The sequence below is a fragment of the Eurosta solidaginis genome, chromosome 3, assembly GCF_040869045.1.
Source record: "Eurosta solidaginis isolate ZX-2024a chromosome 3, ASM4086904v1, whole genome shotgun sequence".
NCBI classification, from domain to species: domain Eukaryota; kingdom Metazoa; phylum Arthropoda; class Insecta; order Diptera; family Tephritidae; genus Eurosta; species Eurosta solidaginis.
The window spans coordinates 45731270-45755602 of record NC_090321.1 but is presented as its reverse complement, the minus strand read 5'-3'; the positions used below and the strand labels follow the sequence as shown (position 1 = coordinate 45755602).

At 40.3% G+C, this 24333-nt stretch overlaps 2 pseudogenes; both read left to right on the top strand.

Annotated features, from left to right (window-relative positions):
• Positions 1-12845: 12845 nt before the first annotated feature.
• Positions 12846-16933, top strand: LOC137245881 (venom serine carboxypeptidase-like; annotated as a pseudogene).
• Positions 16934-17327: 394 nt separating this feature from the next.
• LOC137246355 (uroporphyrinogen decarboxylase-like) lies at positions 17328-18356 on the top strand (annotated as a pseudogene).
• The last annotated feature ends 5977 nt before the right edge of the window (positions 18357-24333 follow it).

Below are 24333 nucleotides of genomic sequence, written 5' to 3'. Positions count from 1 at the left end.
CGTTGTAGATACATCCCCTCGGGGCCATTTCGGCACTTTTTCTGGACTATGTCGGGATAATTTAGGGACCCTTCCTGGATATTTTCTGGATGGTGTTTGAGATCCATCCGGGAGCCCGTCAGAGTTATTTCAGAACATTTTCGGGACTATTTCGGGATTCATTTTGGTAACCTTCAGGGATCATTTCTGTGTGGTTCTCTGGATAAGTCTAGAATCTTGTCGTTTTCTGGATGGTTTTCGGGATCCATCCGAGATAGCGTGGGGGTCATTTCGTGGCTTTTTATTTGATAATTTCGGGATCATTTGGGGATTCTATAAGGTTATTAGCTCATTTAGTTCTTTTTTTACTCAATTACAAAAATAAAGTGCATTAGACAGAAAAACTTTTTTAAACAGATAACTTGATAGCCCATATATTTCATTTTCTCCTTGCGGACGGGGCCGCGGGTAAAGGCTGGTTGACTATATATTGATAAGTTGACTCCTTTTTCGTCAACTTTCCAATCCATATAACGCTCCACTCATGTAAATTAGTCCAAAAAATTGTATCTTCTGGTTACATACAGGATAATTTTGGAATCATTGGGACCATTTCCATACTGCCGAGATTATATCAAGACAGTTTGGGATATTTTTCAGGATAAAATCGGAACTATTTGGGCCACTTCGAAACCGTGTATGGAATCTTTTCGGGACTACCTTTAGAATACCTCAGGATTAGAGAACCGTTTCGGGATTATTTGAGGAACATTTTCGGGACTATTTCAAAATTTTCTAGGACTATTTCGGGGCCGTTTAGAGACTGTGTTCGAGATTTTCTGGCGTCTGTTTCGGATCTTTTTCCGGATTATTTTCGTAATAATATCGTCGAGACTTTTTTGGAACTAACTCCATATAGTTTCAAGTTTGTTTTTTGAAAGTATTTCGCGATTGTTTAGGGACTCATATCGGAAGAACTGGCACCGAATATTTTTTAACTATCGCCAGATCTATTCGTTGTTTTCGGAACTAATTAAAGATCATTAAAAAAAAAGAATTTCAGGGGAGCATCGGCTCCTCCTTTTTTAAGAACTGCACTATATCCTTCCTTCTGTTTACCACCGTGTGCTTAACTCCGCGACGGCGAGTATTTCGCGATTTGTTGGGACTATTTAGTGATTATTTTCTGAACGACCTCGTTATTTTTTTCACGAAAGGTATTGGTTATGTCAGCCTATTTAAGTTCGAGCAGTTTTGTTGCTCAGAATTTTGTGCACTTCCCCAACTCTGGTTTTTTGACAGTATACAATAGAAACTATTAGCAATTTGGAAACAGATAAAACTTAATTAAAAATGCAGTCGTTGTACACACATCAATTTGATAACACAATTCAACTGTGCAAATATACATACACATATACAAACAAACAGTTACTAGGAAAATTTTTTTTTTTGAAAAAGTATAGCAAAATGTTTTGGCAAAGCCACGTTCATTTCATTTCGCTGATATATGCGACAATATTAAATTTTTTGTTTAACTAATTAATACTTTCCATTATAGTTATTAATTAAATAGGCTCCTTATACTGTTTTCACACAGACGGCTTATTGAATAATAAAGGCAGTTTTCTTCATTAAGACGCTTATTGAGCTCAACCTTCCCTACAAAATTCGAATCTAAAATTATTTCATTAGTAGCGAATCGAATGCATAATGAAGTCAAAAGCACAATGCAACTCTGTTGGCAGCGTTCCGCTTCTTAGTTTTTGGTGTGTTCAGTGTTTAAAAATGTCATTTGTCAAAGTAAATGTCATTGTCTACATGGCGGAACGATATAAGGTGGCCGCATCGAACAGCTGATTATAACTTTTTTTATTTGATTTGATAAATCAACTGCCGGCGCAGTACGATTTTGACATTTGTCCATCGAATTTACAAGTACATGGAATTTTTTTTTTTTTTGTAGGTATGTCACCATGCTGCCACCTTGTATCGTTCCGCCATGATTGTCTGTCATATAGCATTGTCATTTTATTCGCTTGACATTTCATCCTTCATACTAATCGGGCAGTTACTTCTGTGTGAAAGCAAAAAATTTACGATTTCATTAGAAGGTGAAATGAGATCATTAAGTTTCTGTGTGAAAACAGTTTTAGGTTCATATATCAAATAGGTTGTATGGGAAGGTATAAACGCTTAATAAGCTTTTATACCTTTCATGAAAATTAAATGGCCACCTTGTATCGTTCCACCATGATTGTCTGTCATATAGCATTGTCATTTTATTCGCTTGACATTTCATCCTTCATACTAATCGGGCAGTTACTTCTGTGTGAAAGCAAAAAATTTACGATTTCATTAGAAGGTGAAATGAGATCATTAAGTTTCTGTGTGAAAACAGTTTTAGGTTCATATATCAAATAGGTTGTATGGGAAGGTATAAACGCTTAATAAGCTTTTATACCTTTCATGAAAATTAAATGGTATATTAAGTTTGTCACGAGTCTCAAAATTCAAATGATCAGGATGAAGAACTGAGTTGATTTAGCCATGTCCGTCTGTCCGTCTGCATGTTTGTATGCAAACAAGTCCCTCAATTTTTGAGATATCTTGATAAATTTTGGTGAGCGGGTATATTTAGGTGTCCGATTAGACATTTGTCGAAACCGGCCGGATCGGACCACTATTCCATATATATCTCATACAAGCGATTTTTCAGAAAAGAGGATTTGTTTCATATCTTCCTCAATTTATCAGATAGAAGCTTCAAACTTCACCATATTCTCTTGTATATTGCACAGATAAGAAGCTTTTCCTAATTTCTGCCCCATTTTAATAGCTAGAAGCTTCAAATTTCACCGAATGCTTACGTTTGCGGCATATATTGTTAAGATAAGTGATTCATGGTCAAAGCTATTTCATTCAGGCCACAAAAAACGTGAGACTATGCATCCTCACACATAGAACCTACATATTTTTTATTTATTAATTATCTTAAAAATCAATTAGGCATGTACATCTGTTCACTATATATTTCATATCTTATACCGCCGATTATTTGGATATTACGAATGGGATAAGATTGTTGTTCAGCACCATTCATGAAAGGTATGAAGTCTTCGGCACAGCCGAAGAAAGTCCCGTCCTTACTTATTGTATTTGTCATAAACAAAATTTTAATTTTAGTAAGCACTTTCACACAAAAATTTACACAAGCCATATTTGATAGAGGCGGCCGCTGTGATGTTATGGTAGCATGCTCCACCTATCCGCCGAGGGTGCTGCGTTCAACTCCCGTGCAGAGTAACATAAAAAATGAAGAAAAACTTTTCTCAATTAGAAAATTAATTAGAAAAAGGTTTTCTAATCAGCGTCGCCTCTCGGAAGTGTGAAGCATACACTCCCAATATATTTCTGCCATGAATGCAAATTGTAAAATAAGCTCGGCCTAAAATCTCTTCGGTGTTTAGCGCGCCTTGTATTTATTTATATATTTTATTTATAATGGACCGAGTGAAAACAAACAAGATTTTTTTTTTGTGTAGCCTTGACTTTAATTAAGATTTATTGTTGTAATTTAAAATTCCAGAAATTTTGACTGAAAAGTGTTTACTTATTTTTTATTCATATCGCTCAATTGGGTATAAATAGCGCCCACAAAATTAATCTCAGTGTCTTTGTACTTGAAAAGTGATCAAAAGTTCTTAAATTGAAATGTATACACGCGATATTTTCACGATCCTCTTTATTGTTCTACGCTTACTCAAAACGAATGCGGAGTTTCGCGTTATAAATGGAAAAAGAATATATATACAGGACAGCCCACATTCGGTATCGATATTTCAACTTTCCAAGTATCAATGCTCTGGTTCTCTAATCTCTTGGAATTCGCTGGTTACAATTGGGGATTGTGTAGTCACGCAAGGACGCGCGAAAAGAGATCTCGACGTTATAGCTGGTGTAGACAATATAAGTAATTTAGGCAGAAAGCGGGGTCAAAAGCGCAATGTGTGCAATGTATTTTGCGATCCACGGTGTAATGGAAGATCGATGGTTTACGAAATAGCTGTGGCTAAAGTAGGTTTCGATTTTGCACCGCGTCCTAAAATAAAACCTGTTCCGCTTTGCCATACCGTATTACAGCCGGACATGGATTTGAAAGTTAATGGATGGGGTTCGGATACGCAAGATAGTATGGTTCATAATGATTTGCTCAAAACTATTACGATGCCTATAATAGAAAGGAATCATTGCCTGCGCTACCTATCTGGATATACGTCTTTTGTTCCACGAAAAAATATGTTTTGTGCTGGAGGTATTACAAGTAACCTGGGTCGTGGAGAAAATGGAGCAGGGGCACTTGTAAATGACCATCTTTGTGCGGTGGCACACTTTATTGGTGATCGGATCTATACTCCGGGTTTATTTACAAATTTAACAGATGAAGGAGTTAAAGAATTTTTAAGATCCCATACATCTTAAAGGGTGTTGTTATAAATTCACTGTTGAGTGGAATATCACTCTTACTCGACAGAACACCGAATTTCGAAACATTTTGAGATAGGTCGTTTTCGAAACAGCCATTGAGTTATGGTGACATTCTACTCAACAGTCGAAATGGCGATATTTGTTTTATACATCATTTACAAATAAAATGTTATGCTTGTGAATAAATAAATTTTTTGATTTTATGCAATGAAAGTGGTACGTATGTAAATGCCTTAAATTGTGAGACCAAAGTTTGATCACTACTGTAAAGTTTCCACGTGTATGAATAGAACATGAGATAAAAAGAAAATTGCAGAACAACTATTTTGAGGCCCTGGCAAACTTCGTGTAAAACAGCTGATCCAACCAACTCTATGGAAGTCAACTTAATCGGGTTTGAAATCATAGAATAACACCTTAGTCTTAACGATACCATAGCCAACGAATTAGTTTTTGGTTTTCACCCATACCCATAATCTGTAAGTTTTCACGCTGGCGAATTTATTCACATGTTGGAGATTATATGTTTAAGTCAAAATATATTTACGAATTGGTCGTTATGAATATGGAAAATTTTCCAGGGCCTTAAAGAGCTGATATTTTATCAAAATAGGATTTTACTTTGGCAAAAGGAGTGGCTGGATATCGCAATGATCAAACTGTTTTGAAAACCCTCAGAAATCGGAGCCGCTATTAACTCCGAAGAGATGTAAGCCTAAATGTCGCTTCCAATTTACGTTGCGTTTCTTTTTAGTTTTTCCTACAAATCGGAGGGACGGGATCTACATGTTTAATGCCACAGAAATACACTCATAGTGTTTGCAAACTATTGCCAAGGGGCGACGCCGCTTAGTTTAGTTTAGGTTTGGTGGTAGCTACCCTGATATGGGAAGCTCACTTGGACGTTGTGATACCACATACAATAAAATAAAATAACGGTGACGTAGACATATTTACTTAGAGAATCGTTGGGTAGCAACGATAAAGTTTCGAATGATACCGATCTTAACTTTGGATAAATCCTCGGGAGATCAAAGTGAGTCGCGACCGAAGTGCTGTCGCCATATTCTGGCAAAAGCTGGGCAATCAGGCATAAATTGATTTGATGATTCCACCTCATCATCCTCCATACAGCTGCAGCAGGATGGAGTTTCCAGTATATTGAAACGTACCGCGTGGATATCCATGGGACAGTGCCCTGTCAAAATGCCAATGGCCATCGATATGTGAGTCTTAGTGAACGCAAGTACTTCGGCAGACCTCCTACCATCCACTTTCGGCCAGAAAGACCTTGCTACGCTGCATGAGGCGGTATCCGCCCAACGTTTGCTGAGCTGACACGGGGCACAGCTATGGAGGAGCAAACCACGGGTGGCCAGCGAAATCCCGAGATCCCTACAGCCATCTTCATTCGGTTCAGTTATACCGATGCGGGCTAAGGGATCCGCTTGACAGTTGCCCGGGATGTTACTATGGCCCGAGACCCAGATAATCTTAATTATAAAATAGTTCGATGCAATCGCAAGCGAGGTCACGCACTACCACACCACCCTCGATCTCACTGTAGTTCAACTCAAGGCCTTGATAGCCGCTTAGCTATCAGAGTAGATGTTGAATTCCCTAACCGTAGTAACACTGGATAGCATTTTATCCATCGCCTCCTTAATCGCAGCAACTTTCGCTCGGAATACACTGCAGTGATCAGCTAAATTAAACTTGCGGCTTATTTCTAGTTCTTGAAAAAAAGACCGCCCCCCGCCCCGCAAACCTTTACGACTGCCCCCTGCCACAGATGAATGCTCTTCCCCATAGGACATGCACGCCGAGACCACCCACAGCCGCCCTAGATTGCTGAAGAATGATTTGACGGATTTCCATTAACAGCACTTTTCTTCCGCACCCCATCCTTGGCGGATTCGCACTTAGACGTTAGGAGATCCTCCTCACCACCAAACAGACGAATGATGATGACGGACCCCGCCATCGATGATTCGCCCTCGGAGTCCTCTGCCCTATCAGCCAGAAGACCAACGCTGATAACAGACCTGCCATTGACGAAACGTCAAACCTGTTTTCGCTGTCCGAATTAGCGGGGTCAGCAGCCACAGCCATGGGTACTAGCTTCATTACGGGCGCCTTCCCCTCCCGACCAGTATCTGGGGGAGGGAAGCCATCTCCCCTGGAATCGGCGTGATAGATTTTGAGGACCGCACACTCGAGACCATAGGAGATAACCCCCCTCATGTCAGAGAGAGGAACGGTGGACTCTGCGTTTAGCAGAATAAGCACTTGCTGACGTGACCCAACGGCCTCCTCTACTCTGCGTACCCTACGCATTCGTTAAACGCAAGCGCGTCCCCACCTCCTCGGGCCGTTTTTGTCGTTGAGGTATTCCGCTCATCCGACCTTTGCTGCTTCCTAGCCCCCAAACCCTGCTGCTCACCCGCACCGTTCGACACCGGTGTGTGATCGTCGCCAGCTACGATGCCCCTGGCCCACTCCAGCGTCCGGGAATGCTTCTCAGAAATCTGAGCTGAATCCGTTCCGCCAAAGCGCTCTCGGCCAGGCGTCGATCACCCAGAGCTTTCCTACGTGGCGTCGATCGCCTACCTTTCCTGACTGGCTTTGACCCAGGGTTCTCCTTGGAAAAGCTCTTCACGACAGGGCCTCCTTACTGGCGCTGGGCTGGTCCGTCGCATTCTCCCGACCTCTCCCTTTCCCAGACACAGCCCCGTATGGGTTTGCATTGGGTGTCGGTTTCGACTCCCCTCCACTACCATAACTAGCCGCACCCACGGGGTTTCAACCCACACCCCTGCGCTGATCCGACTGATAAGACCTTTTAGTCCGCCGGGAGTTTTCCCGGCTGCCAACGACCTGCTTCGGAGCGCTCTCCGCGCCTGTCGCATCCCTTACACCATGACGGCCTTCGCCGTCACTCCTACCCTCCTTTTGATTTTTATTGGTCGTGTCCATTCTAAGAAGTCCCCCTCAAGTCCGCTATACGGAGCCGAATGTGTAGTCGCCCTTCAACGGTCCCGTGGTTATCTGTGCTATGCAGGGAGGTTACGCGAGGGTTGACGTATTACCTTATGGGTAATGCGTTCAGAGCTAGACCGGACGCAAAGCGGGAAATTTTTCAACCGCACCTACACCACCAACTTAACGGCGACGGAGCCGGAACGTACCCTGAGGCCCGCCACGGTTTTAACGGGACGTAGGCAGGTGCGGCATTAGGCTACCAGCCGTTTCGATTGGGTTTCACCCCGACCTACCAGAGTGGCAGAATACCGCACCTACCAGCCCAAATCAAAATCGTAAGCCCTAACAATCCAGTTCGTCACCGTTGTGTACCGATCTTGACACTCGTCTGAACTCAGCACAATGACTCAGGGGTGCGGGTTTTGTCGAGTTATCTTCTCTAGATAGATCCGCCATTATCAGTAGAAACAGGGGCACCACGCGCAGGACGTGATAATTTATGACGCGTGACAATTCGTCGCTATGGCCAGTCTAAGGCGGATAACAGTCCCTAATCCAGAGCCTGGACAACGTATGATATCCAAGCCAAGTATCTTAACACCCGGCGACCCCGCTTAGAAAAACTTGCTTTCTAATTGAAAAAACGTTTTTCTTAGTTGTTGATGTGGCCTTGCGCGGGACTATGCTACCACCAGCACAGCGAAGACAGTATCTAACGTTAGAGAAATATTGTGATTTTACATTAGTGCATCTCTTATCGAAAACTAGGTCAGAGTACTTGGTTATAATTCGATTAGAGAATGATTTAAGAAACACTGAAATGCGATACTGTTACAGTTATCCATTATTCGTAGGACATGATAGGGGGAAAGTTGTGCGAAAATATTGGTAGCTGCAAATCAGTTTTCCATTTGTAATAATTAAAATTAGAAAGAGAAAATGAATAAAAACAAGTAAGGATAAGTTCGGGTGTAACCGAACATTACGTACTCAGTTGAGAGCTATGGTGACAACATAAGGGAAAATAACCATGTAGGAAAATGAACCGAGGGAAACCCTGGAATGTGTTTGTATGACATGGATATCAAATTGAAGGTATTAAAGAGTATTGTAAAAGGCAGTGGGCCATAGTTCTATAGGTGGACGCCTTTTCGAGATATCGCCATAAAGGTGGATCGATCCTTTTTTCATATTTGGTATAGAATTATATAATTTTTTTTAATTTTTCGTAATTTTCGATATCGAGAAAGTGGGCGTGGATTTCGGGCATTTTTTATACCAAGATAAAGGGAGTTCAGATAAGCACGTGAACTAAGTTTAGTAAAGATATATCGATTTTTGTTCAAGTGATCGTATTAACGGCCGAGCGGAAGGACAGACGGTCGACTGTGTATAAAAACTGGGCGTGGCTTCAAACGATTTCGCCCATTTTCACAGAAAACAGTTATCGTCATAGAGTCTATGCCCCTACCAAATTTCACAAATATTGGTAAATTTTTGTTCAACTTATGGCATTAAAAGTATTCTACACAAATTAAATGAAAAAGGGCGGAGCCACTCCCATTTTGAAATATTCTTTTATTTCTGTCATTACTGGAGTTGAATGTTGACATAATTTACTTATATACTGTAAAGATATTCAATTTTTTGTTAAAATTTAACTTTAAAAACATTTTTTTTACAAAGTGGGCGTTGTTCGTCATCCGATTTTGCTAATTTTTGCCGGGGAGCGGGGAGAGTCTTTAGTTGTTTCATGTGCAAATTTTAAGCCGAATTTCAAAAGCAACGAATATTGATAACGATTTTTTGCCTAGGCCTGAGGAGACAATAAAAACATCAAACCAAAATGTGTTTCTCAGGGGCCCTCGATTAAAGGTTCTAAGGCATTTTTTTTTTTTATTGAGGAGAGTATTTAGTTGTTCCATGTGCAAATTTTAAGCCGAATTGCCAAAGACACGATTGGTAATTTTCTCTCTTTTTCACTCAGGTAAAATTTCACAATATTGCCCAAAAATTCGCAACACTTTCGTTAGCCCCCATATAATTTTGAATTTACTGCAATGGAACTCTTACCATAAAAAATTGCTCAGTCAATAAAATGTACCAGAACAATAACATTTCACCTAGGATATAATTTGGGCCAGGCTATAAAGAGAAAAGTGTTGGCAAACACATTGTCCTTAATTGTTGATGAAATAACCGACTAATCAAAAAAAAAAAAACTCTTTTTTTATAATAATATTAATAACGGCTAGATATCTCGATCGGTTATACAACACTATATAAAATATATATATTGTAATACTATGTACAAACACACACCAGATTGGCAATTTATACCATTTGGGCAATTTATTACGCAATTTATCATATAATAAATTGTAATAATAAATTACCAATTTAAAAAATTTGCGTAATAAATTGTTTCAAACTGCAAATACAACCTTGTAAAGTGTGTTTGTTTTTAAACGTCAATTACGCATTACTCACCTATGTGGTTGGCTCATCTCATCAGCTGATTTTATTTTTTTCATTTCACTGGAGTACGGATTTTCAAAAGAAGATGGCAAACTCAAAATAAAACCAAAACATTGAACTTATTTTCTTACAACACACAAAAATTTCAAAGGCTTATGTTTTCATTCCATTCCATTCGCCTAATACCAACACGCACAATTTGACAGTCTGAACAAAGGTATGTTGTTGCTGTAGAGATGAGCCAACCAGCTATCAAATTACTATTGTGTAGGCTAAATTGAGTTGTATGAACACCACTCTATTTAAATCGAAATTGCCTCAATTTATTTTTCTGTTTGAACATAGTATATTCGTAACAATATAAAATAAAAATTACTTCTCGGCTAGCATAGCTTATAGCGAATACTCTGCTGTGAGCCTAATACTATTTTCACACAGAAACTTAATGATCTCATTTCACCTTCTAATGAAATCGTAAATTTTTTGCTTTCACACAGAAGTAACTGCTCGATTAGTATGAAGGATGAAATGTCAAGCGAATAAAATGACAATGCTATATGACAGACAATCATGGTGGAACGATACAAGGTGTCAGCATGGTGACATACCTACTTACATAAATAAGAATTCCATGTACTTTGTTTTTGTAAATTCGATGTACAAATGTCAAAATCGTACTGCGCCGAAAGTTGATGTATCAAATCAAATAAAAAAAGGTTATAATCTGCTGTTCGATGCGTCCACCTTGTATCGTTCCGCCATGCAGGCAATGACATTTACTTTGACAAATGACATTTTTAAGCACTGAACACTCCAAAAACTAAGAAACTGAACGCTCCCAACAGAGTTGCATTGTGCTTTTGACTTCATTAGGCATTCGATTAGCTACTAATGAAATAATTATAGATGCGAATTTTGTAGGGAAGATTGAGCTAAATAAGCGTCTTAATGTAGAAAACTGTCTTTATTATTCAATAAGCCGTCTGTGTGAAAACAATATAACACTTTCAAAATTTATAAAAAGAAATTATATGCATTACTTCTCGTTTGGCACGTTGATATTTAAATCTTTCTCACCCAGCTCAATGAGTTCAAGGAATTCCAGGACTATTGTGGTGTTAAGCCACACGAGGTAATTGAAAATTAAGTATCTTGGCACAAGAAATATTTTAACTCGAAAACAGAAGGAAGAAAATGCAAAAGAGATTTGATTTCGGAAGAAATGTTTTGTATAAAATTATTCCCGTAGGTGCTAGCAGAACCCCTGAGGCCTGGGATCAAAACTCACACTTACTGAATATAGGCTCTGATATGAAGTTTAAAAGTTAAGAGAAAAGTAAGCATCTATAAAAATAGCACTAACAAAATTACCTAGTTTCGTTTATGATTTACTGATTTTTCCACATACATAGTTCGGCAACACCAGAACGCAAATTTTGAACCGCTTCTTACTAAAACCTAACTGCACTATATATTTTATTTCATTGCAATCAACAACATAATTCTAGAACCAAGAGCTTTGTGACCAACACTAGGTTCACAACGTTTGGTTGGTGAAAGACATAGACTTATCCTATGTCCAAATATAGAAACACTTTTTGGTTGCATGCACATGTATTTGTTTGTTCAGCTTGAATTAAAGGAAATTCTTCATTATGTTTAGTAAAATTTTATGTAGAAACATCCTAAAATTTTGTATTTAATACTAATAAAATAAAACAAAAATTTTGTCCTTTTTTTCGATTAATTTTGGTCCCAAATGAAAACATGGTGTGGTAACCGTGTTCGCTTTACCGAAGATGTCTCACTTGTAGATACGAGGTTAACGAATAACCGGACGATGTGTGTGTATATGCATATTATGCATAATAAATTTCTACAAAGGTTGAACAAATGCGTGGTGGCAACGGCGCGCACCCACGTATTTGTTAAAGATTAGTTAGGCGAAAAAAAGGGGAAAAAAATAAAAACACCAAAAAGGTTTCGTATTAATAAAAGGAATTCACAGTGTTTTTTTTATTCAATGTATATAAATACAACAAGTGTTAAGGAAGTTTTTTAACAAATGTTTTGAAAGGTCAAAATATTAAATATATTTTAGGAAATTACTAAGTATATTTTTGGAAATTGACAACTTACGTGAACGTGTGATTACGTGTTCCTTTGCTGGCTGCTGGATTAAAAGAGGACGAGCCTCTTTGCGACATGAGCCGATGAACCCGAGATACAGCTCCTTCGTTGGGTTTCCCGGCAACAAAGTTGCTATACCGCGGGCTCACAGCGGTAAAAATCTAAGATACATGCGTACCGCCACTCACACATGCCTGTGTGTATTAGTGATCACAAGCATATGTGGGTGGCAGTAAGCGAAGAAAATTATGTTACGAGGGAGGGGAGATATATTTAGGCCTGTGGCCTAAACATACCGGCCCCCTTGCCGTAAGCAACAAAGAAAACATTAAAAAAAAGGGGATGCCACGTGATCGCACGTCCAGTAAGGCGGTGTAATGAAAGAAGGCAGTGCAGATGCGGACTGCAAGCACTGCACGCCAGATGGTTGACCTCACGTTTCGCTCTCCTGTGGAAAAAGAAAAGAAGTTATTAGATATACGTACGTGGTTTTAAATTCCGTGCATATTTACTTAAATATATATAAGATGGCGCATGTGTGAGGCGTGAAAGTCGGATATTTATTTTTGGCAGGCTTCCGAGACCACCAACCCGAACACGGTCGGTTGGGTTAGGAGACCGCCAATTGTGGATGCCGGTGTACCGCTCACCATCATTTCGGCGTAAATGTCAGCGCCGAGTGTAAGCCGTATTGGTGATGAGCGGTAGAATTGCGGATCCGCCAGCCGCATGAATTCAAAGGGCGCGGCAATCTTGGGGTCCACATCGGACGGTGGACTTAAGCGGTAATGGCTTTCGACGACGGCTGCTTGGGTCGTTATGCGCGTCGACGCTCCGAATTTGCGCGCAGTATGAGGGTGCATTGTCCATGTCCTTGGCGCTCCAATTGTAAGTCGCGTACCAGCTCCGCATCGACGATCGTGCTGGTGGCGCAGGGATCAATAATGGCCCGAACCAGGTGTAAATGCCCACGCAATGGGCACGAAAGGCCGCATGATGGGCGATGGAGTAGCCTGGAGCAGCCGCCCTGTCCGGAAGCCTTCCGGCGTGTCGCGCGTTAGCGTCCTTGTACTCTGAGAGTACTCAAGAGAGTATGGCGTAAATTTTTTTTGCCGCTGCTGTCTCTCGCGTTTGGATGGCTTGGTGGGGCCGCGTTGGAGTCCAACGTCACGGCGCCGCCAGTTATTTTGATGGTTCCGAGCTTTCTTTAGTTCCTCCGCCCTTCGTTCGTGCTGCAACAGCGGTCGGAAACTGCGCATCCCGTTCCTGCTCATTGACGGTTCAGTTCTGTTTTTGCTCTTTCTTCCTCCATTTTCGCTCTCTCTTCCTCCATTTCCTCTTCCTCCACCTGCTGAGCCCAGGACTTTGTCGGCCCCATTAGGTGGATTGGCAACGTGTCATCGGACGGGCTGTCGTCGCCAATGGTTGTTGCATCATCGCGTTCAGAAAGACGCTCATCTAGATGGAGCGTGGTGTGGTGCTTTTGCTGGCACCGTTTGCAGCGATATTTGCTATTGCACTTGTCCACGCGGTGGAAGGGCGACAGACAATTCGGACAGTATTTGTGCAACAGCACGGCCCGCAACCTCTCCTCCGGGGATTTTTTCCTGTATTCGGCACAGAATCGGAGACTATGGTCCCTGCCGCAGAGCTGGCACGCGACGTCGAAACGCTTTGCGCCTCCCTCTGACTTGGCCAATAAGGTTTGATAACGGGTCATGATCTGAAAGAATATTGGTGTCATTGGTCATGCCCAAATTGAGGTTAGCGGAATGTTGTTTGGGTGGCGTAAATAAAAAGAAAATTATCTCTAATATATTTTCGCAGAAGAAAAAAAAAATTTTATTGAAATAAAATTTAGTTGAAATAAAAATTAAAGGCCATAAGTAAATACTTATGCGCGCAAAGAAACGAAGAAAAAACGGATTTAGCACGCATCCATGCGATGTGGCTGGTGCTTTAGCGCCTTTAGTGCATTTTATAATTTATTTTATGTCCGTAGATGTCGCCGAAGTAGTCCTAACAATTTATTTTTTATTTGGGGTGAACTTTGTTTTCACCACAAGTGGCCTGCCACCACACGGAACGGTTCGAAACCTGGCTGAAAAGGTATTACAGAGTTGCACTTCCACCACCCAACATTTTTTTTTGACGTGTATTGTCGATAATGTTGAGATTCGTGGAATTAGGTATTTCAAATCCCGTCCACATGAATGATTGATCGAGATATGTAATACGCGACATGTGCGGCGTGTTGTGCGCGATATTTAGTGCGGCATGTAGTGCGTGACGTGTAGTGCGCATGTAGTGCATGACGTGTAGTGCGCGAGATGCTTTCGCATGAGGCCTAACGTTTGTATTGCAATAATCATTGACAGTCAGACAGTAAATGTAGATATTTTGACATCTGCTACGCTTTTCCATTTCCTGAATGGAAAAAAGGAAAAAAGATGTCATTGATTTACGACATGCGGTTAGTATAGTTACTGTTCGTATAGTAAAATTTGCTAATTCTAACCTTATTTCTTTATTTTCATTGATCAATTTTTCTTTGCATTTTCAGGTTAGAATATTACAATGAACAGTCATATCAATTAATGACCCCAAAAGGACAGTTCATCTCTGTACTGGCACTGATGAACATGGTACAAAAATCCAACAAGCAGCAGCTCAAAACGTGCCCGTTGCACAATATTGCGAGTATATATCTGCGCTATATCGTCATGTATTCGGCGAAGCGAGTATAGCAAACACATATTTTATCCGTACTAACGAAGAGCGCCACAAGACGGCTGTAGCGCATTTTTGGCACACTTTAAAATCGCGCGGCCACATTTACTCTGCTGCATACAGTGGTTGGTATTATGTTTCAGATGAAGCTTTCTTAACAGAATCACAGCTACGTTTGGACACACACACGGGCGCAGGTTTATTGCTTGATTCTGGTCATCCGGTTGAGGCAGCTAAACTTTACACAATAGAGGGCTTGAGGTATTTCCTGTTGCGTGAGGGTGTGGCGCATAGCGATGGAAGTAAGTTTAAATAAAACATTATAGCACAACAATACGCACATATTTATATTTATGTGTAGGTAAGCACTTTGTGTGCAACAAGAATTCTCCGCAAAGTGCTTAAAGTTAAAATAGCACTACTTAAACCATTTATGTAAGAAATTAGGGTAATAGTCCAGTTGATACTGGTTTCAGTTTTACTGGTAGTGACGATGGTTATGCGGGTAATAAAAAAGATGTTGGACGGAATTTACATGAAGCTGTTATGCAATTATACGAATTATTTGGATGGCGTAATTCCAGTGGATTTTGGATTACGGGTGAATCGTATGCTGGGAAATATGTACCAGCGTTAACATATCCCATACATTTGGTGCAAAATGCAATAGACGCGGGTTTATATACCACAGAAAGGCTTTGCCATTGGTAATGGACTTTCAGATCTATTACATCAACCAAATTATAGTGATTATTTATACCAATTGGAATTGATAGATGATCGTGGTTTGCAACAGTTCCATGAACAAGAAGAAAGGGGTAAAAATGCATAGAACAACATGACATGGAATGCGCTTTCGAAATTTTGATAGTCTTATCAATGATATTATTGTGAATGGTTCACTTTTTCTTAATCTAACCGGTTTTAATGTTTACTATAATTATTTGAAAACTGATAATGACGAACCCGCTGATGCGCTTGGTAATTTCCTGCAATCGTCAACAACGCGTCGTGCCATGCATGTTGGTAATATGACTTTTCATGATTTGGGTAAAGAAAATAAAGTTGAAAGGTTTTTGAAGAAGGATGTAATGGACACGGTTGCACCATGGATATCACAATTATTAAATGATTATACTATTTGCATTTATAGTGGACAGTTGGATATAATAGTTGCTTATCCTTTGACACGTAACTGCTTAAATCATTTCGATTCACTCTCAATAGGTACATTCAATTTCGATGATTTCAAACGTTCATACTCTAACGAGGATGAATCTGTTTCCGTTCCCTACTTTTGGCAAAAATTCGATCCAGAAAATTATTCTATCTGGTTCGGTGAATATAAATATAATAGTGAGCTTACAAAAGTGTTTGTGTTGTGCAATCTCATCACTGGTATGTTTCGACGTCGCGATGAAATGCGTAAGCAAGCCTTTGCTTTAGTGTGCCTGTTTGGTGAGGATAATGATAGTACCATATCCGGTGTTTGGGTGTGGCGCGGTCATGAATTAGCCTTCACCCTATCACCCGATTGGCAAGTTGATTACGATTGTTATGCATGAAGGAGATTGGATGCCAATTCGGAGGAAACTAAAGAATGAGTGCCACAATATTTTTCTTGGACAGGTACCGATAAAGATGGACGTAAATTCAATCAAGGTAAAATGCTCAAATAATTACAATATACAAGAGAAAGTAACTGGATAAAAATCAACTGAGATTTGAATGCTTGATTAGTGTTCCACTTAAAGTTAAAGTTGACCAACTCAATGCATGCATAGTATGCCCTTTCTCAGTCATCCACAACATTAAATATCAAAGCGTACTGTAGGTCGAACGCCCTCTTTTTTGTAGTTTCAAAAATTGTAAGTCTTTCGCTTTTGTAAGCGTAGTGTGTTGAAAAACTACGAACGAAAATAAGCTGTTCTTGTTTTTTGTAATAAAAGTTGAAAAGTAATCTTGATTTGTTTGAAATTCGCTGACGCTGATAAATACAGGGTGGAAAAACGTGTGGTTTGAACTGTGGAAGATGAAATTGCTGGATATGTAAAAAATGCTGGCCATTTAATTGAGATTTGGGGATCAACCAAAATGGTTATACTGGATGATCCATCATTTGACTCACAATAAAACGATATCATAGAGTTTATATTAAACCAAAAGATCGCTGACGAGTAATAAGTATGCGAATAACAATAGTTACTTATTTTATTTTTTATTTTTTTTGTTTGTATTACAATAACAAACCCTACTTGATACTGAGTCTGATTAGACCAAAGAGTTAAAAGTGTTATCAAAACAAAGATTTATTAAAGTTTCATGCTTAGCATCGGCTTAGAGCTGGCAGCACTCCTTAATTCTGCTAATATTCGTGACAATAACTTTATTTTTTAATGCAGAATTTTTGGTCTTTTTTTTTCGTGCCGGTCGCAGCTCTACATTTCACAAGTTATAAATTAAACCAAAACAAAACAAAGGCAACACTTTACGGTGTAATTCGCAACAGAAAGCATAGTCCAGTTAATAAACAACACAAAATGAAAGATACAAAGAACTTTCCACTGCTTAAAAATGATAATCTCTTGAGAGCAGCGCGTGGCGAGCCCGTTGACAGGGTGCCCGTTTGGGTAATGCGTCAGGCTGGACGCTATTTCAAGAGGTACGTAAGCTTCATGATTTCTTTACTATTTGTCGTACACCCGAACTGGCATGTGAAGTGACAATGCAGCCGCTGAGACGTTTCGACTTGGATGCATCTATCATATTTTCAGACATTCTAGTAATACCGCAAGCACTTGGTGTGACAGTGGAAATGCATGCGGGTGTGGGTCCCGTTTTCCCAGAACCATTGCAAACACCTGCTGATTTAGCAAAGCTCACACCTGAGGGAGCGGTGGGGCGCTTGACATATGTTGGCGATGCTATTACAATGATGCGCCACAAGCTAGAAGGACGTGTGCCACTTATTGGTTTCACGGGTGCACCGTGGACACTAATGGGTTACATGATTGAAGGGGGCGGCAGTAAAACGATGTCTAAATCAAAAGCTTGGGTTATCGATTTTCCAGTAGATTCAAAAAAGCTATTAAGCATGGTGACTGACGCCATTGTTGATTATTTGGAAATGCCGACAAAGGCCGGTGCAAAATTGCTGCAAATTTTCGAATCTTCAGCAGAGCATTTAAGCAAAGAAGATTTTCTGAAATGGGCAGTACCCTACATAAAGAAATTCGTGATAAGTTGGTCGAACGTTTGCAGCAACAATCAATACCTTTAGTGCCTTCGACACTATTTGCTAAAGGTGCTGGCCACTCACTGAAAGAGCAAGCAACTTTGGAGTATGACATTATAGGCTTAGATTGGACTGTGGATCCAGTAGAGGCACGGAAGCAAGTTGGTCCAAATATTGCTTTGCAAGGCAATTTAGATCCGCAGGATATGTATAAAATACCAGAAGAAATTCGTGCAAGCAACGTTATATTGCAAATCTAGGGCACGGTATTACGCCACAAACGCCAATTGTAAGCATGGAAGGTTTTGAGGATTCTGTGCATAAAGCACTTTAAAAATTCCAAACTGATAATGCGAATATAAAGATGTAGCATTGTTTTCATTTGACTTCTATAGTGGCTTATGGTTTTGTAGTAAGTAAAAAGGAATAAATGATTTGGTTGTTAGGTTTTCAGGAAATTGTTTAAAGCTGTTGAAAAAAATGGTTTGTGCTTGAGATTTTCCATGTGAGAAGTCATTCATTAACCATATTTTTATGTCGCTGTTAGCACATTACTCAGTGGTGACAGAAGGGTGGAAATTCGTTATGGTTTACTTTGGTGGAAAGGTTTTATTGTTTTGGGGCACTAATATCTGTTGGATCGCACCGATGAAGTACGCTGCTATCATTAAGCATGTTTCGAAATCAGCTGATGTCCCTTTTTTGATGGCGTTGTTAGCCCTTTTTGCTTTAAATGGATGAAAACAATCATTTAAATCAATTTTTAATTTATTATTTATTTAATAACGTGGAAAAAGTTTAAACAGCGTGACATCAGCTGTGAGATGAATACCCAACGTGTGATGGGAGAGGTACGGGGATATTCTGGTGACGATACGACCAAAATTCTGGGGTCAATGCCTACATTCAATTATCTTCTGAACAATTGCGTGGTGGCCACGGCGCACTAACGCAATTGTTGGAAGAAGCATTCTGTGGCAGATAGTAAATCTGCGTTAGGGTTTTGTTGGCCTCGTTCAGGGGAACGAGAGCAGGGTTACCGGGGTGTTGGCCTCGTTCGGGGTGAACGAGAGCTGGGTTATTTGGGATGGAGGAATGTGGACTATTAAAGTTCATTTTCGTTGTCGTTGGGCGGAAGTAGTACCAGTTTCGCGATTGGTCTGCTAATTTGTCCCTTAATTTTATTGACGTCAACAACACGTACACGGTTATCGGAACCTGGATGTGTGTTGACGACTCTCCCCATTCTCCACTCGTTTGGTTGTAGGTTGTCCTCTTTTATGACGACTAGGTCCCCGGCTTTTAAGTTGGATTGTGGATGTTTCCATTTATACCTTTTCTGGATCTCGGTGAGATATTCCGATTTCCATCTTTTGCAAAAGGTTTGATGAAGGGCTTTCATCTTTTGCCATCGGTTTACAATGGAGGCAGGGTTTTCACTACAGTCGAGTTCAGGTGGAGCTAAAAGATGCCCACCTACGAGAAAATGGCCTGGAGTAAGCGGCTCCAGGTCGGAAAGGTCGTTGGATGAGGGACTTAGAGGTCTCGAGTTGAGGCAGGCCTCAATTCGACATAAGAGGGTTGTAAACTCTTCGAGAGTATATTTATGATCGGACGCGATCTTTTTAAAGTGGGTCTTAAAACTTTTTACCCCCGCTTCCCACAAACCTCCCATGTGAAATGCCATGTATAAAATGCCATTCTATAATGTGATGGCTATATTTAGTCAACGTTCCGTCCCTTGCTTCACGCAGAAATGCTTTAAACTCGGATCGTAAAGATCGAGAAGCTCCGACAAAGTTAGTACCATTGTCGGAGTAAACGTTTTTCGGATAGCCTCGTCTGGATACGAATCTGGCGAAGGCAGCTAGGAAGGACCCGGTACTAAGATCGTTTGTCGCTTCTAGATGGATGGCTTTCGACATCCCCTTCCTCGGTAGGATTTTATATCGAATGGTCCCGCGAAATCTACCCCAGTGTTAGTGAAGGCCCTAGTAAAGGTGGTGCGCTTTTTCGGAAGGATCCCCATAAGTTGCGTTTGCGTCCGCTTCCTGTAAATAGTGCAGACTTTACAGTTGTGGATAACCGACCTTATCATGACTTTAACGCGTGGGATCCAGTACTGAGTGCGGATATGACGTAGCATCAGCTGGTTCCCTCCATGCAGGGTGGTCTCATGAGAGGATTGGACTATAAGTCTGGATAACCTGCAAGTATAAGGAAGAATAATGGGATGACTTTCATTATGGGACATGTCTTTCGATGCCCCAGTCCGCCCCCCAGTTCGAATGATGCCTTCTTCATCTATATATGGGTTCAGGGGTAAAATCTCACTCTTCCCATTTATTAGATTTCCTGACTTCAAGTTTGCGTACTCTTCTTGATAATGTTGCCTCTGGCATATTGTTATCAATCTTCGTGTTGTTTTTTCTATTTCGTCAGGAGCGATCGAATGAGCATCCCTTTTGAAGGAGGCTTTAGTTTTTGGGTGCGTATTCTGGAAAAACCGAAGAATATAGGATATAACCCGCAAAGCCCTTGGTAAATCGGAAAACCTATCTAGAATATCAAAGTTATTTTTGACCGAAGTTGTATGAACTTTCACCCTCTTTTCTTCGATATTCGTGTTGTAATCTTCTTCTTGTGTTGGCCAATTTTCGTTGTCTTCTTGTAACCAAGAAGGTCCCTGCCAGCACAAAGAATTGTCGATTAGATCCGAAGCGGGGAGGCCTCTGCTCGCCAAATCTGCAAGGTTTGACGCAGAGTCTACATGCCGCCATACTTTGACTCCAACTTTGTCGATAATTTTCGTTATTCGATGTGCCACAAACGTTGACCACGAACATGGTGGTTTTCGAATCCATGCCAGTACTATCGTCGAATCTGTCCAAAGGGTTACTTTAATATTGTAAAGTTGCATATTTTCTATGGCCGACTCTATCATTTCTGCAAGTAGGACTGCGCCGCAGAGTTCCAGTCGTGGCAATGATATAGTTTTGACCGGGGCTACTCTCGTCTTGGCCATCAGCAAGTTGGTGAAGACTTGATCCTTCGTTAGTACCCTAAGGAAGACAGTGGCGGCATATGCTTTTTCCGAGGCATCGCTGAATCCATGTATTTCGACATTGTCCTTCAATGTGTAGTGAACCCACCGCGGTATGCGTATATCGTTGATCTTTTCGTAGTCAGTCATGAATAATTGCCACCGATGTAGAGTAGTTTCAGACACATCTTCATCCCAGCCTGTCCCTTCCAACCAAATATTTTGCATTATTATTTTGGCTACAATTACGACTGGTGCCAGCCAGCCAAGAGGGTCGAAAAGTTTTGCGATCGCAGAAAGTATTGACCTTTTTGTTACGGCATGGTTATTGTCAAAGGGTTTCGCTGTGAAGTAGAGGTGTCGGTTTCGACTCCCTTCCACTACCATAACTACCCGCACCCACGGGGTTTCAACCCACACCCCTGCGCTGATCCGACTGATAAGACCTTTTAGTCCGCCGGGAGTTTTCCCGGCTGCCAACGACCTGCTTCGGAGCGCTCTCCGCGCCTGTCGCATCCCTTACACCATGACGGCCTTCGCCGTCACTCCTACCCTCCTTTTGATTTTTATTGGTCGTGTCTATTCTAAGAAGTCCCCCTCAAGTCCGCTATACGGAGCCGAATGTGTAGTCGCCCTTCAACGGTCCCGTGGTTATCTGTGCTATGCAGGGAAGTTACGCGAGGGTTGACGTATTACCTTATGGGTAATGCGTTCAGAGCTAGACCGGACGCAAAGCGGGAAATTTTTCAACCGCACCTACACCACCAACTTAACGGCGACGGAGCCGGAACGTACCCTGAGGCCCGCCACGGTTTTAACGGGACGTAGGCAGGTGCGGCATTAGGCTACCAGCCGTTTCGATTGGGTTTCACCCCGACCTACCAGAGTGGCAGAATACCGCACCTACCAGCCCAAATCAAAATCGTAAGCCCTAACAATCCAGTTCGTCACCGTTGTGTACCGATCTTGACACTTAAAAGAGTCCTCCCTCGTTTGAACTCAGCACAATGACTCAGGGGTGCGGGTTTTATCGAGTTATCTTCTCTAGATAGATCCGCCATTATCAGTAGAAACAGGGGCACCACGCGCAGGACGTGATAATTTATGACGCGTGACAATTCGTCACTATGGCCAGTCTAAGGCGGATAACAGTCCCTAATCCAGAGCCTGGACCACGTATGATATCCAAGCCAAGTATCTTAACACCCGGCGACCCCGCTTAGAAAAACTTGCTTTCTAATTGAAAAAACGTTTTTCTTAGTTGTTGATGTGGCCTTGCGCGGGACTACGCTACCACCAGCACAGCGAAGACAGTATCTAACGTTAGAGAAATATTGTGATTTTACATTAGTGCATCTCTTATCGAAAACTAGGTCAGAGTACTTGGTTATAATTCGATTAGAGAATGATTTAAGAAACACTGAAATGCGATACTGTTACAGTTATCCATTATTCGTAGGACATGATAGGGGGAAAGTTGTGCGAAAATATTGGTAGCTGCAAATCAGTTTTCCATTTGTAATAATTAAAATTAGAAAGAGAAAATGAATAAAAACAAGTAAGGATAAGTTCGGGTGTAACCGAACATTACGTACTCAGTTGAGAGCTATGGTGACAACATAAGGGAAAATAACCATGTAGGAAAATGAACCGAGGGAAACCCTGGAATGTGTTTGTATGACATGGATATCAAATTGAAGGTATTAAAGAGTATTGTAAAAGGCAGTGGGCCATAGTTCTATAGGTGGACGCCTTTTCGAGATATCGCCATAAAGGTGGATCGATCCTTTTTTCATATTTGGTATAGAATTATATAATTTTTTTTAATTTTTCGTAATTTTCGATATCGAGAAAGTGGGCGTAGATTTCGGGCATTTTTTATAACAAGATAAAGGGAGTTCAGATAAGCACGTGAACTAAGTTTAGTAAAGATATATCGATTTTTGTTCAAGTGATCGTATTAACGGCCGAGCGGAAGGACAGACGGTCGACTGTGTATAAAAACTGGGCGTGGCTTCAAACGATTTCTGCCATTTTCACAGAAAACAGTTATCGTCATAGAGTCTATGCCCCTACCAAATTTCACAAATATTAGTAAATTTTTGTTCAACTTATGGCATTAAAAGTATTCTACACAAATTAAATGAAAAAGGGCGGAGCCACTCCCATTTTGAAATATTCTTTTATTTCTGTCATTACTGGAGTTGAATGTTGACATAATTTACTTATATACTGTAAAGATATTCAATTTTTTGTTAAAATTTAACTTTAAAAACATTTTTTTTACAAAGTGGGCGTTGTTCGTCATCCGATTTTGCTAATCTTTGCCGGGGAGCGGGGAGAGTCTTTAGTTGTTTCATGTGCAAATTTTAAGCCGAATTTCAAAAGCAACGAATATTGATAACGATTTTTTGCCTAGGCCTGAGGAGACAATAAAAACATCAAACCAAAATGTGTTTCTCAGGGGCCCTCGATTAAAGGTTCTAAGGCATTTTTTTTTTTTTATTGAGGAGAGTATTTAGTTGTTCCATGTGCAAATTTTAAGCCGAATTTCCAAAGACACGATTGGTAATTTTCTCTCTTTTTCACTCAGGTAAAATTTCACAATATTGCCCAAAAATTCGCAACACTTTCGTTAGCCCCCATATAATTTTGAATTTACTGCAATGGAACTCTCACCATAAAAAATTGCTCAGTCAATAAAATGTACCAGAACAATAACATTTCACCTAGGATATAATTTGGGCCAGGCTATAAAGAGAAAAGTGTTGGCAAACACATTGTCCTTAATTGCTGATGAAATAACCGACTAATCAAAAAAAAAAAACTCTTTTTTTATAATAATATTAATAACGGCTAGATATCTCGATCGGTTATACAACACTATATAAAATATATATATTGTAATACTATGTACAAACACACACCAGATTGGCAATTTATACCATTTGGGCAATTTATTACGCAATTTATCATATAATAAATTGTAATAATAAATTACCAATTTAAAAAATTTGCGTAATAAATTGTTTCAAACTGCAAATACAACCTTGTAAAGTGTGTTTGTTTTTAAACGTCAACTACGCATTACTCACCTATGTGGTTGGCTCATCTCATCAGCTGATTTTATTTTTTTCATTTCACTGGAGTACGGATTTTCAAAAGAAGATGGCAAACTCAAAATAAAACCAAAACATTGAACTTATTTTCTTACAACACACAAAAATTTCAAAGTCTTATGTTTTCATTCCATTCCATTCGCCTAATA